Below are 14,856 nucleotides of genomic sequence, written 5' to 3'. Positions count from 1 at the left end.
TCCTGGCTACATGACCTGCGCACCTGAGCCTCCTAGATTTGATGACCCTGAGAATGTCTGGTAAACTGTATAAATTATACAGTTCTTCATTATGAAGTTTCCGCCATTCCCCATTCCCGTTCCTCTTAAGTCTGAATATTCGTCTCAGGATCTTGTTCTCAAATACTTTGTCTACATTCTTCCTTCTGAGTAAGCGACCCTGTTTCGCAACCATACAGAATAACAGGATGATTATCGTTTTATAAAATACCGACACCAATATGAGAGCAATAGTTGTGCATCGTCAATAAATTAGTCATTGGTAATCAATCATCTAAGTAAATTAATTTAAAAAGTTTTTGACGTGATTCTGAATTAGAAAATGTCGCTAAGTAAGAATTCCCCAATCATATTTTTCAGTATCAACCTTTGGGGTTTCTAACTAACTAACTAACTAACTAACTCTATGGCCTATGGAACCCGGAAGTTCAGTGCCGCGTTCACAAAAGCTCTCCACTGACTTCTATCCTTAGCTAATTGTATCCAGTTTCTACTTTGTGTTCCAATCTCTGCGAGATCCATCTTAATATTATCCTCCCATCTGCGCCTAGGTCTTCCTAATGGTCGTTTTCCTATGGGTCTACCAGTCAAGACTTTGAAAGCGTTTCTACTTTCTTCCATTCTAGCTACATGACCTGCCCACCTAAGCCTCCTAGACTTGACGACCCTAACAATGTTGGGTAAACCGTATAAACTATGTAGTTCCTCGTTATGAAGCTTCCGCCATTCCCCATTCTCGCTCCTCTTCGGTCCGAATATTCTCCTCAGGATCCTGTTCTCAAATACTTTCAGTCTATGTTCTTCCCTCAGAGTAAGCGACCATGTTTCGCAACCATACAGAACAACGGGCATGATTATCGTTTTATATATTTTAAGCTTCAAATTCCTCGACAGAATTCGCGACGACAAGAGATTTTGAACCGAGTAGTAACACGAATTCCCTGCTTTTAGTCGACATTTAATTTCTTCGTGAATATGATTTTCGTCTGTTGATATTGATCCTAAATATTTGAAAGTATCCACTTTATCAAAAGCATTATTTAATATTTTAACGCCTTCACAATTTGCCGTATTACGGTCCCGACGCACTTCCATGTATTTAGTTTTCTCTGCATTTACTTCTAAACCCATGTCCCTGCAAGCGTTTAATAAGATCTCTGCATTTATTTCTACTGTTCTCCTATCCTCCCCTATTAAATTTACATCATCAGCATATGCCATAACCTGGTGAATGCCGTTCAACTCTAGGCCCTGGTTGCTATCTTTGATTTTCCTTATGGCGTATTCCAGCACAAAGTTAAATAATAATGGCGACAACGCATCTCCTTGTTTCAGGCCATTTTCGACGTGGAAGCTCGTGGACAAAAATTTTCCTACCCGGACTTTACTTTGGGATTCACTTAAACATATCTTAATTAATCTAATTAGCTTTCTCGGTATTCCAAGTTCTGTAAGAACGTTGTATAATGTTTCTCTCCTAACCGAGTCGTAAGCCTTTCTAAATCAATAAATAGTTGATGTACCGGGGTATCGTATTCCCACTTCTTTTCGAGTATTTGGCGAATGGTAAATATTTGGTCGATAGTTGATCGATTTCGTCTAAATCCGCACTGATAATCTCCAATAATTTCATCTGCGTATGGGGTCAATCTTGCTAACAGAATATTTGAAAGGATTTTATAGGATGTTGACAAAAGAGAAATGCCTCGATAATTATTAGAGTCAGTTTTGTCGCCTTTCTTGTGAATTGGAACAATGATTGACTCTTTCCACTCTTGTGGCAATTCTTCCTTGTTCCAGATAAGGAGAATGAGTTTGTGTATCTTGTTCCACAATTTTTCGCCTCCAGCTAAAATTAACTCAGCCGGAATTTCATCTACACCCGGAGATTTGTGTTTCTTTAATTTCTTTATAGCGGCTTTCACTTCTATTCGATTGGGTTCTGGAATATACGGTTCTGCGGTGTGTATCTCCTTTTCTCCACGCACATTAGTTTTTGGCTGCGTGTTCAGCAAATCGTCAAAGGGTTTCTACCTCCAGAAAATACTGGACTCAGTGGTTGAACACAAATTTCCTAGTCGTCTGATTTGTTGCTTTAATTTCCATTAAGACCACCTAACTCGAATTGCACTTTAAACTTTAGGTCAATGTCTTATAAAGCTTCGGAGTTGAAAAGAGATGCTTCAACTCGAACAAACCAAAGCATCTGATGAGTTTTGTGGCGAAAACCCTCTATGTATGAGGGTATCCGCATTATTAAGGAGTGGTTTCTTTTAGTTCATAAGACATACCCAATAGGCGGTAAGATTGTATTTCACGTCGTTGATTGTTAGCACTTGTTAGCAAAACGAAATATTGACTTTGGGGAATCGAGAATGAATAAGAATAAGAATAAGAATAAGAATAATTTATTGTCGTTAAACAACATGATGTTGTAATAGACAACGTCAAAATTTAAGTTTGCGTACATGTAATATTTACAATTTTAATTAATCAATACAATATTTTATATTTTACCTAGTACTACTTTTCTATTCTAATCCTGAAATTTCTTCCTGAAATTCTGAAATACTATATATACACTTTTCTAAGAGCCACTTTTTACAAAAACATTTAAAATTTTTAATCTCCATTTCTCTCACTCTGAGTGGCAACAGATTATACAATTTCATCCCTATATATTTATAACTATTTTGAGTTTTGCACAGCCGCACATGGGGAATATTTATTTCATTTTTGCGCCTTGTATTGTGTGAGTGAACACTACTTCGAGTAACATAATTTGTACAGTTTTCTTTGATATACATAAGGCACGATAATATGTACAAGGATGGGATGGTCATTATTCCAAAATCTTTAAAAAAATGTCTGCAAGATTCTCTCTCTGGAATTCCTGTTATCGTTCTTATCGCTCTTTTTTGCCACTTAAATACTGTTTGTGCCCCGGAAGAATTACCCCATAATAGTATGCCATACGAAAGATGAGAGTGAAAGAAAGCATAATATGCAGTGATTAATAGACTTTTACTTACAGATATTTTTAATTTACGTAACACATATACTGCCCTTGATAATTTTTTACAAAGTTGCATAGTATGCACATTCCAATTTAATTTTGTATCTAAGTATATCCCTAATAGATTAACTGAGGAGCATTCTTTTGTATCAGTTGTGGAGCTGCTGAGATGAAAGTATAACTTCTCTGTTTTATTATGATTCAAATGTAATTTATTGTGGAACAGCCAAACAGTAGATTTATCTATTGCTTTATTATTTTTTGTGTGTATTGCGTTGATATTATTATCTTTCGTTATAAATGTAGTGTCATCGGCATACATAACAGTGGTTTCTAATACGTAGTCAGGTAAATCGTTAATATATACCAGAAATAGAAAAGGTCCAATGACACTTCCCTGTGGCACTCCTGTTAATATATCAAGTACGTTTGACTGTTTATTTTGTACACACACAACTTGTTTTCTACTTTCAAGATAAGACCTGATCAATAGGAGCTCAGTTCCTCTGATCCCATAATACTGTAATTTCTGAATCAATATTTCATGTGAAACAGTATCAAAAGCCTTACTTAAATCTAATAATGTTGCGCAAGCGAATGAACTGTTTTCAAAGGCATCAATTATCTCAGATACAACTTTTTCAACAGCTTTAATTGTGGACATACCTTTCCGAAACCCATATTGTGCACAGTTAATGAGATTGTTATTTTCAAAGTACAGATTTAGTTGTTCTTTCATGCAATGTTCAATAATTTTTGATACAATTGGTACGAGAGATATTGGTCTATAGTTGCTGGGACAGTTTTTGTCCCCTTTTTTATGTATGGGAATAGTAACCGCAATCTTAAGACAATCTGGGAACACTCCTTCTACTAGTATCCAATTAATTAAGTGTGTAAGGGGTTCCACTATTACGTCTATAATGTTTTTAATTGTACTATTAGTAAACCCATAATAATCCTCGCTACCAGATGTCTTAAACTTACGAACCACTGACAAAATTGCTTCAGGTGTTACGTTTGTCCATTTAAATGTCAAGTTACTAGTATGATTTCTACATGAACTTAGAATACTTTTAAAGTCTATAACACCGTTTTCTGTGGACTTAGGGATATTGCTTGTATTACCATTTACATACTTAGCACTACTTACAAAGAATTCATTAAAAGTGTCAGGGGATATTGATATTAAATCATTTTCTTTTCGTACCCCTATTTTCCTGTTTATAATTGTCCACCCTGCTTTACATTTATTTGTATGGTTTACAATAAAATTGTCGTTTGCCTTAATTTTTGCCGCACTTATTTCCTTTCTGTAGTGTCTTTTAGCTCTGATGTATTTTTCTTTTCCCACAGGACAGCCCGATTTAGCCCTATTGTACCAAGCAATGACAACCTTACGAAGCTCTGCTAGTTGCGGAGTGTACCAGTTACTAACATTTTGCTGTAATTTGTTTGTAGATAAGTTATAGCGTTTAAATTTTCTTGGACAACATTCGTTTAGGCATCGTGTTAAATTATACATAAAAAAATCACACGCTTCTACTACATTTTTACATCTGAAGAATATTTGTTGCCAGTCAATTTCTTTTAATTTATGTCTTAAACTACAGATATTATCTAAACTAAGTACTCGAAAACTCTTGGTCATCACCCTAGTATTATTGTGTTTGACAAAGGGGTATAACACATATAGGCCATCGTGATCTGACAATGAGCACTGTACTACACCACACGATAAATCATTTCTATATACATTTGTAATAATGTTATCTAAACAAGCTTCCTTTCTTGTTGGCTGATCATTTAGAAAATAAAAGTTATATGATCTAAGTATATCAGAAAAATAATTCTTGGTAGGAGTATCAACTAAAACATTGATATTTACATCCCCCAGATATAATATGTTATATTTATCATGCTTACTTAAGTAGTTAGTAAGGTCTTCCCAGCGTGCAAGAAAGACATTGACATCCGTATCTGGTGTTCGATAAATTGATACCACAATTGTTTTCGCGTTAGGAAATAAAATTGCAACTACTTCAAATTCCCCCTCATAGCAGAAATTATCTACGTTAATAACAATATAGTCATTGGTGAAGCCATCTCTTAAATAAATTGCTACTCCGCCATGGGTAATTCTACTTCTATAATAGCTTGCTGCCATGATATAATTTTTAGGTACGTATAGAAGTATTTCTTCATTTCTAAGCCAGTGTTCATTAACACAAAGAATATGGCACGGAAATGAGTCAAGAAAAATTTCAATTTCAATTAATTTGTTTCTTATTGATTGTACGTTAATGTGGAACAGCAAGATATTTTCAAAGTCAGAATTTATAACACCTTTCATATTTGAAAACAGACCAGAGTTACTTTGTGCTAAAATTATATCATTTATGTTTCTAACATTAAGAAGTCTAGTTAAGTTAGATTGTTTAATTCGACCAACTTCATTATTATCTATTTGCTCAATTTCTTCTGCTGTGCCATTATATGACTCTGTAAACAATTTTGTATTGTTTTTCGATGTTTTTCGATATTGTTTGAGATGCCAATATGTAAGTTTCAGGTAAAACATCTTGGGTGGTTAAAAAGAGACATGTGATTTGTATGGTTCAAGTAATTTTAAATAATTGGCTGTAGAATTGCGAATAAAGAAAGCTGTTCTAGAAGTTTGAGCGGGTTTGGAAAAATGGAGGTGGTGCGTTTCGTGCATAAGAATTTCTTTCTTATCACACATAAGGAAGTGTTTCATCAATCAATATGGGAACACAGCTAGTATTGATCCCAGTTCTAATATCTTGTTTGCATGTATCGCTGATGAACTTCCTTTCCCGTTACAAACATTTCTCTCTTAAACTTTTTAAAAAAAAATGTCTCTGAAAGTTACCACGAAGCTATTTCATGTTAAATCGTAATGATTTTGATATGCAAAGGAAGAAGATGTATTCAAATTCTGCGAGAGAAACATACATATTAAATACATCAGATGTAATTCTTGTTATTTTTCATTTTTTTTCAAAATTTTGTTGAAATTTCTTAAGAATTTACTGAGAAGTTCTCCTAAATTTGAAGCAAACAATGTACATCTGTAGGTTAATTATATCACTAGACCTTTAGAGGGCAAAATTGAGACGTTTATTGTAAATTCAAAATAACATTATCAAGCCATGTGTATATACAATTTGTTCGATAACTTTCTACCATTTTCCCCGACAAAACCATAATTCCGTAAGTATAGAATTTCTGTGATTTCAGATCAACAAATTATGACACGTGATTTTCACAGGCCTCTTTTGAAACTATTAGCCTTTCAAGGGGTTCTGCAGAGACTGAAACAAATAATCTTATGGTGCCAGGTCCGAACAATAGGGTGGATTCATTGAAATCCCCCATCCAAGTTTTCTTCATTTATGATTGATCGTTGAAGATGTATGCTGTCTGGCGTTGTCAGGGTGATAGAAAACACCCATTCTGTTGATCAGTTTCGGTCGTTTAGAATTGACAGATGCACTCGCGGTAAGGGTCCGGTCCGAGCCTATCGTTCTGCCCGGCTGCAGATGCTTGTGTCATACGCGTCCATCCAATCTTTCCAAACTAACAACATAAGCTTCCAGGTGTCAGTGCCAGTGCCAGCTTCCGCAGACAATGAGCTTCTCATCTTTTCGACCACCATCTTTCTCGGATTGTTGTAAGTTATCTATTTTTCATCGCTCATGATTAGCCGCTTCAGAAATGGCTCGAGTTTGGTACGTTTGAGTGGAGATTCGAAGATAGAAATTTATTCAAGTAACTATTTTTTGAGTGAGAACACGTGTCACCCAAATGTCGAGCTCTTTTTGTGTAGCCAACTTTCTCCAAATCGTTTAACACTGTTTGGTGATGGATGCTTACTTAGGTCATTGGTGATGCCATGACTGCTTACACGCCTGTCATTCATCTTCACGACGCAATGTCTTATGTCTGTTTACAAGAATTGCAACATGTTTTGCACAGCTGTAAATGGGGTTAGGCCTCATCCGCTGCGATACATGTACTGTGAGATTTGGAACACTAACACCATCTCTTGTGTAAAAGGCTCAATACGTTTTTAGACTACCTGGTATTTTGTAGAAATTATTTTTATTTCTTTATTTCTTTATTTATTGTTATTGCTTGTTGATAAATGTGTTTCTTTTCACATTATGGAAATACCGGTACGCCAGAAGTTCCAAATAGTAGGAATGCTGTATTTTAACCAGAAGGATATTTGTATCAGTTCTTCTTTCAAGAGGAGGGTAAAGAAAGAGATGGAACCCTCAACATACGAAAAGGAAATTCTTTCCATCCATCTCTTACTGTTTCTTCTCTATAAAAGTTAAAAATTTAAACCGGAAGCAAAGTACTTCTACAAGTGCCGGTTTTAATAGAGATTGTTTTTCTCTAGTATGAGAATCGATATCGGAGCCGGAAGTGGGTATAGATTTCCATTTCAGGTCTCAATAGAAGCATGAGAGCTGAAATTGAACTTACTTTCGGGACACTAAATTTATACCGAGGAAACAGTTTCTCGGTATTTGTTACCGGTTTTTGCTGTATGAGGATCAATATTGAAATCAACACTTCCATTTCGACCACTTCCGATTGTAGTAGAGGTAATAGTAGAACAGTGGCTATGTTTATGATAGACCCTATTCTTAGGTGCCCAACCACGTAAAAAGATCTGGCTGTCTTCTACCGTTTTTGCTCTATTGTGATTAACACTGAAACAGAAAGTGATAGATTCACCTCTGGTGCATGGGGTCCTTAGTTCGATCCCCCTACTTGCGCCAAGTGAACTTTGTAATGGACAGACAGTTTGTGCGTGAGTTTTTTTCGGAGTTCTCCCGTTTCCTCCCACTTTCTTCATTCCACCATTTAATTCATTTTCATCATCACCTTCTCCTTTAACCTGGACGGCATAATCGTAGAACGTAAAACTTAAAGATTCCATCCCGAAAGTGATAGATATCTATCACGTCCAGTTTGATTCGAGGAATATAGACTTCATTCACTTCCAGTTGGATTAGAGGAATATAGGCTACTATCACTTCCAGTTGGATTAGAGGAATATAGGCTTCTATCACTTCCAGTTAGATTAGAAGAATATAGGCTTCTATCACGTCCAGTTTGATTCGAGGAATATAGACTTCATTCACTTCCAGTTGGATTAGAGGAATATAGGCTACTATCACTTCCAGTTGGATTAGAGGAATATAGGCTTCTATCACTTCCAGTTAGATTAGAAGAATATAGGCTTCTATCACGTCCAGTTTGATTCGAGGAATATAGACTTCATTCACTTCCAGTTGGATTAGAGGAATATAGGCTACTATCACTTCCAGTTGGATTAGAGGAATATAGGCTTCTATCACTTCCAGTTGGATTAGAAGAATATAGGCTTCTATCACTTCCAGTTGGACTAGAAAAATATAGGCTTCTATCACTTCTAGTTGGATTAGAGAAATATAGGCTTCTATCACTTCCAGTTGGATTAGAGGAGTAAGGAAATATGGAACCTTTTTTTGGAACGTTGAATACATTATTAGAAAACTGCTTCTCGCTATTATATTTTCATTCTGATATCTGTCGACAGACAAATGGACGGACGAACATAGCCGTTCTTTAAGACTTCCCAGGCTTATTCATAGCATCGATTGGAAGTCTGATAATTCTAATCCATGTTTTAAAATGATTCCTTTTTTGCTACATTTCTCCTCCGAAGTATTGCTGGTTGTTGTTAACTATCGCTGGCCACTTGCTAATTCAAAGTTGATTGGCAGGCAAACAATTAGCGAGAAGGCAAGTTCTGAAAAGCTACTCTTGGAAACATATGGGGAAAACAACTCCATTTGTTTACTGCATCAATCTACGCTTTATGTAATTGATTTCTAGGAAATATTACCAATTCAGTGCTTTTGCGAGCAACTGTTTGTCTATGATAATGAAATTAGTTTCGTCCGTACTACGAGGAAGTTGGTTTCGTTTTTAAAGAGCAGAGTCGTGTTTTCTTTCGAGGCAACATGCCTTATGTTTTCTCGTAACTGGCGTATCACAGCTATACAACAAGTTTCAAAACCGTGTATTATATTCAAGCGAAGCCTTGTAAGAATAGTGGGCGTGATGACGGTAATAACTTGGGGGATCGATTGCAGTACTGACTTGTAAATATAATATCCTTTGTTTCAAACAAGTCAGCCATTTTTATTTTTCGGATCTCGATTGCAGTATTTCAAGCAAGGAAAGAAGCTTACAGCAATAGTTTTTTTTTTTTTTTTTAATAAAGAGGAAAACACGAAATTATGCCAACCTCAATTGTAGTCGTGTAATAGATTTATCGTTGAATAATAATAATAATAATAATAATAATAATAATAATAATAATAATAATAATAATAATAATAAATAATGGTCGTCTTGTTTATGTTCGTCCTTTCCGCTGTTTATATGGGGGATTGCCGCTTCCGTCACTGTTGTCTATCTTAGGCGTTCTTTATTTCGCATACCATCTCCCTCAAATCGTCTCATAGGCCTATCTTTTATTTTCATCTCATTAGTTCCTCCTTCATCTTGTTGCTTACAAATTTCGATTCCTTTCCACACACAGTTATGAAAAGAAATCTGTAGTGTAACGTCCACGATTAAACCCTTTAGGCTAAGGGAGACGATGATTAAAGCAAGTGAATGATGATGGAAGAATTGGTGGAATGAAAAATAGGAGGAAACTGGATTACCCAGAAGAAAACCACGGACACGATGTTGTCCACCGCAGACTGACTTGGCCGGGGATTGAACCAGGTACTTCACATACGAGAGGTCAGTACTCTGTCACTAAGCCACTGTGCCCCTCCCCCCCGTTCATCACATAGTTATGCTTGGTGTTACAGTTATGCAATTGTCTTTCCATTTGTCGTTTGTAGTCTTCAGTTGCTACTTTGGGTCCTCGATGGCTCAGTGGTAGAGCGTTCACCTCTGTTATATGGGATCCTTGGTTCGATCCCAACTCGCGCCAGGTGAGCTTTGTGGTGGACAAGCACCGTATGCGTGGGTTTTCTCGGGGTTCTCCCGTTTACTCCGAAATTTCTTCATTGCACCATTTCATTAATTTCTCACCATAAGTCTTCTTTAGCCTTGCCGACATAATCGTGGAACGTAAAACTTAATGATTTCATTTCAGTCCCTATTTTAAATGAAATTCGCGAGATCTCAAAATATGACTCAGTCGTACTTTAGACTTAAAAAAAAAATACCTTGAACTGAAAGACGAACTTTTAAAAAATGAAAAAAGATGACGTACGGTATGTTTGTGTGTTAAAAGTAAAAATAATCAGAAGCTTGTGATGGTATTGGGAAAGGTGTGAAGTTCAATAGAAATGATTAGATAAGAAACCCAAGGAAAAAAGGGTTTGGCTGTTTTAAATATACTTCGTAGAAGTGACACATCTACCTGAAATACGAGGCAGACAGACAATTTGTTCCTAGTAAGTGAACTAGGAAACAATTCTAATAATAAACGGCAAACGTCACTGGCTGTGCGTCACGATAAAACTCTAATGCCTAGGTAATAGTCCTTGAATAATTGCATAAGTATGATACAGAGTTCGGGCCAAATAATTAATGCTTTTAACTATGCACGATTTTAACCTATATTGTATAGCAGACCGAATGCAACTAATATTATTAAATACGACGAAGCCGTGGTTACATTTAACATTTTTATTTTTTGAGTTTGGCCATCAACTATCCGAAACATCACACCATATTTTTATACACACAAAGCCAAAGTAATTTTTACAATACAGAAACGAATAATAAGAAAGATGGGAACTGGTAAACCAAAAGATCACTGCAAACCAATATTTTAGTAACTTCGTATATTTCCATTACCCTGTATATCTTAAATTTAGCTATATTTGTAAAGAGACACCTAGAGGATGTCTTTACGCGAATAGAACAACAACATGATCGTGATACAACAAGACTTTTCTATTGTAGAACACAGAACTGTATTATATGAAAAACGATGTAAATACGCGGGTATTATACTTTACAATAAACTTTCCAAAGATATAAAGACTCAGGGCTCTGTTGCTAAATTTAAAAAGAAGCTTCAGAAATATTTATTGTAACACTGCTTTTACTCGGTAGCGGAATACTTGAATTGCTAACTGAAAAAAAAAAAAAAAAATGCGTGATGTACAGTAAACCAATGTCATTACTTATTTTTAGCATTAGATATATGTGCAAGGATTTATAAATACACTGCAAGTAATAATTACGTACTTTGTCTTTAATAATGAATAATGTAAGAAGGTGTAAGGCATAATTATTAACCTAGTGTGTATAATTTTCATTGTTATTGTTCTTTTTACTTTTGTGTTGATATAAAAATGACATGTCCACTTCATATGCATTGTAATACAGTGGTAAATGTATGAAAAAGGACGAAAGAAATACATTACATGGGGGGCAGGGTGCCTCAGTGGTATATCATTAAACTCTAGTGCATGGGGTTCATGGTTCGATCCCCGGCCAGGTAAGTTTGTGATACATAACATTATCTTTGGGGTACTCCGTTTCCTCCCGTATTCTCATTTCACCAATTTTTCGATCATCATTCACTTGCTTTAATCGCGCGTCTTCCTTAACCTAAGGGCCATAATCGTGGAATGATGAACTCAAAGATTTCATTTCATTTTCATTTTTTATGCAATTATTCAAGAATTTCGTGATACACAATCATCTAGCACGTAGCGACATCTGTTAGCATCAGGCAGGGAACATCATTAGAAATTAACGTGACGTTCTGTGACGTTTGCTGTTTATTATAAGGATTTTTACTTTTTTCCTTGTCTTTTTGTACAGGACATAATCTTATAATTACAATTAGACCGTAAAATATTCTAGATTTCGGAGAGAAAATTCGGCAATCCACCCGCCTGTGCACTACTGAAGAATACTATATTATGAACACAAGATTCACGTGGGACAAATTGATAGACCCATGCGCTTGCTAATTAATCTGCTAATACGCAACTGTATCGGCATTCTTGCCAAGTCCCATGAGAAAGAAGCTACGTGATGCACATAATATCATATGCCTACAAATGACGTAACTTAAAAAAAAAAAAAAGGGGAAAACATATAGCTAACAGAACTTGAGATCTAAAGATCAGAACGTTTCGTAATATCAATGTAGTCACTTAAAATATACTGTAACGCTCTCCCTGATAGTCTCAAATCAAACTCTCGTTCTTAATTCACACTTAAAATGCTTATGTATGTTTGGCTTACGAGAAGCAGTGGTCGAAGTAAGACGGTATGCGCCGGTATGCCATACCGCCTCTGGTTTTTCAGTGATCAAGAAATACCGTCACGGGAGAGATGCTAAATATATTTAATAAATTCATTATTATACACAGCAATTGACGAATAGCTTTGCACATAAAAAGATTTTATTTCTTATGTAAAAAATTTCTAAGTTGACAACATCGACATTTTTATCTTTTTCGTACCTTTTCTTTTTAAAATGAGGTGTCTTCAAATAAGTTCATCTAGTTTATATTTTGATATGCCATATTGAATTGTTTCTTTCGTATGTATGTGTGTGTTTCCTTGTCTTACGCTAATTCATATAAATGCCGTGTTTTGAGCATGAGCGGATTTAGTTGTCTGCTGTGGGGGCGATTCTTCCGGGGGTTTGGAATACCCTTCAGTCGAGTGGGACGTCCGGAGCTTTTCCACAGGAAATTAATATTAAAAAACTCGATTTTGAGCATTTTCGTGTGTAATTCTGTATAATAGAACATAAGGGGATATGTATATATTTTCAGAAAGCTGTTGACGAGGGATCAAAGTCTCACCATGCCCTCCTTACTAAACAGAAGCTCTCCAGTGGTATTCAGTCATTATGTAAATAGGAAAATAATTTTTTAGGCAACATACCCTCACTGTATTTCAACCAGTGTGTCGAGTTAAAATCGTAATGAAACTTATCGTCTCTACTTTTTTTCCCCCCACTTCGAACACTGATGAGGGGAGTATCAAAAACTTCGTAATGATCACCATGAGTGTTGAGTTTTATCCTTTCTTAAGAGTTCTCTACATAGTCTCCGTTCTCACTGTTTTTGACCTGTTGAGGGCCTCAATGTAGAACTCTGCAGATTGCATAAAAAAAAGGTTCCACTTACATTATGAGGCCATCTGTGTTGTTGAAATGACGACCCCGAAGTGATTTCTTCCTCTATGGGAATAGGAAGAAGTCACTTGGTGCCAGATCAGGGAAACAGGGTGGGTGCATTGTCCGCAAGAAGACGAATAAATTTGGCGAACATACTGATCGTTTTTGCTCAACAGCAACCCGTTAACTTCCTCAGAAGTAAGCAATAGTATGTGCCGGTGATAATACCACCCTTCTGAAGGTAGTCTGTAAGGATGACCCCACGAAAGTTTCCCAAAAATAACGAGAACACGACTTTACCGAAAGACTTTCGCAACGTTGCCTTTTAGGGCGGAGGTGAGGAGGAGTGCTTCCTCCGTGCTCATCTCTAGTCTCAGAATTATGTATAGATTGATTCAACATTCGTCCATAGTTACCAGATGGTTAAAGAAAAAAATATCTTGCTCTAAAAGATTCAACAAGACTCGATACCTTACACATATGCAGTTCTTCATGTACTATTTTCCACATACTACTGTAACTGACGCCTGCGTTGCTTGATGTTATGGATGGTTATTCGTCCGTCTTCCAGGATCAGCTCTATGAATTTCCTCACTGTGGCATCGTCGTCCCGTGACTCATCTCTAAGTCTGTGGCTATTTGAGAACGCGTTTTCGAAGCGTTACCCCCTGAGGGAACGCGACCAAGCTGGCTATTTGGTAACTTTACTTTTGCCAGAGATAAATCATACTGTGAGCCAGTCAAGGTTTCTAGGTCTTTCTTGCCCAGTCCAGGTCTATAATAACAAGAGTTCCAGTATTCTGCACAAAGCAGCTGTTTCTTGCTAAAATCCCCTTGCCTGGCAACACGTCTTTCCCTTCCTTTTGACATGTTTTAAACAGCAGACCGTCTATTGTTCCGAAACGCACCAAATACGCTCGAGCTAACGTTTTCTCCGCGTTTTTATTGCTTTCGCGTTTATGATTAGCCATCCACATTTAAATACATGGTCGGCATATTCCAAGCGTACACATGAACAATAAAAACGCGTTGCGATCGCTTCAAATAGCCGCCCTGTAAGGGACATGGAATTTGTTTTGAAACCAATGCTACAGTGTCATAGGATGGGCAATTACCACCATACACAAGCTTCATTTCATCATGCTACGAGCTTCTGTCCTCTCCATCTTACCTTACTAACAACTAGCTTCACTGGTAAAGAAAATAAATGACGCACTTGAATAATTTTACTAAATCATACATGTATAAAGTCTAGTATCTACTCAGGTCAGGTTATATCAATATCACTATGTAACTTCGGGGATAATTAAAATATTCCGAAAACCATACCGACAAGTAACGCCACCTGTAAAGAAACTAAATGACATGCATGAATAATTTTCACTAAAAAGGCATGTATAAAGTCAAATGTATACACCGGCCATATTGTTTCATAATCACTCAATAACTTTTGGGGCCGCGGTGGCTCAGTGATATAGCGTTTACCTCTGGTGCTTTGGGTCCCGGGTTCGATCCCAGCCCCCGCCAAGTGAACTTTGTGGTGGACAAACCGTGTGCGTGGATTTCCTCGGGGTTCTCCCGTTTCCTCCCACTTTCTTCA

General features: G+C 36.5%; 1 protein-coding gene across 2 annotated transcripts in view; it reads left to right on the top strand.

Moving 5' to 3' along the window:
- Positions 1 to 14,856, top strand: part of ssh (Protein phosphatase Slingshot) — a 334,909-nt gene that overhangs the window by 232,630 nt on the left and 87,423 nt on the right. The window lies entirely within an intron of this gene.

The sequence above is a fragment of the Thermobia domestica genome, chromosome 9 (genome assembly GCF_964235325.1).
Source record: "Thermobia domestica chromosome 9, izTheDome1.hap1.1, whole genome shotgun sequence".
Taxonomy (NCBI): domain Eukaryota; kingdom Metazoa; phylum Arthropoda; class Insecta; order Zygentoma; family Lepismatidae; genus Thermobia; species Thermobia domestica.
This window is presented reverse-complemented; position numbering and strand designations above follow the sequence as displayed.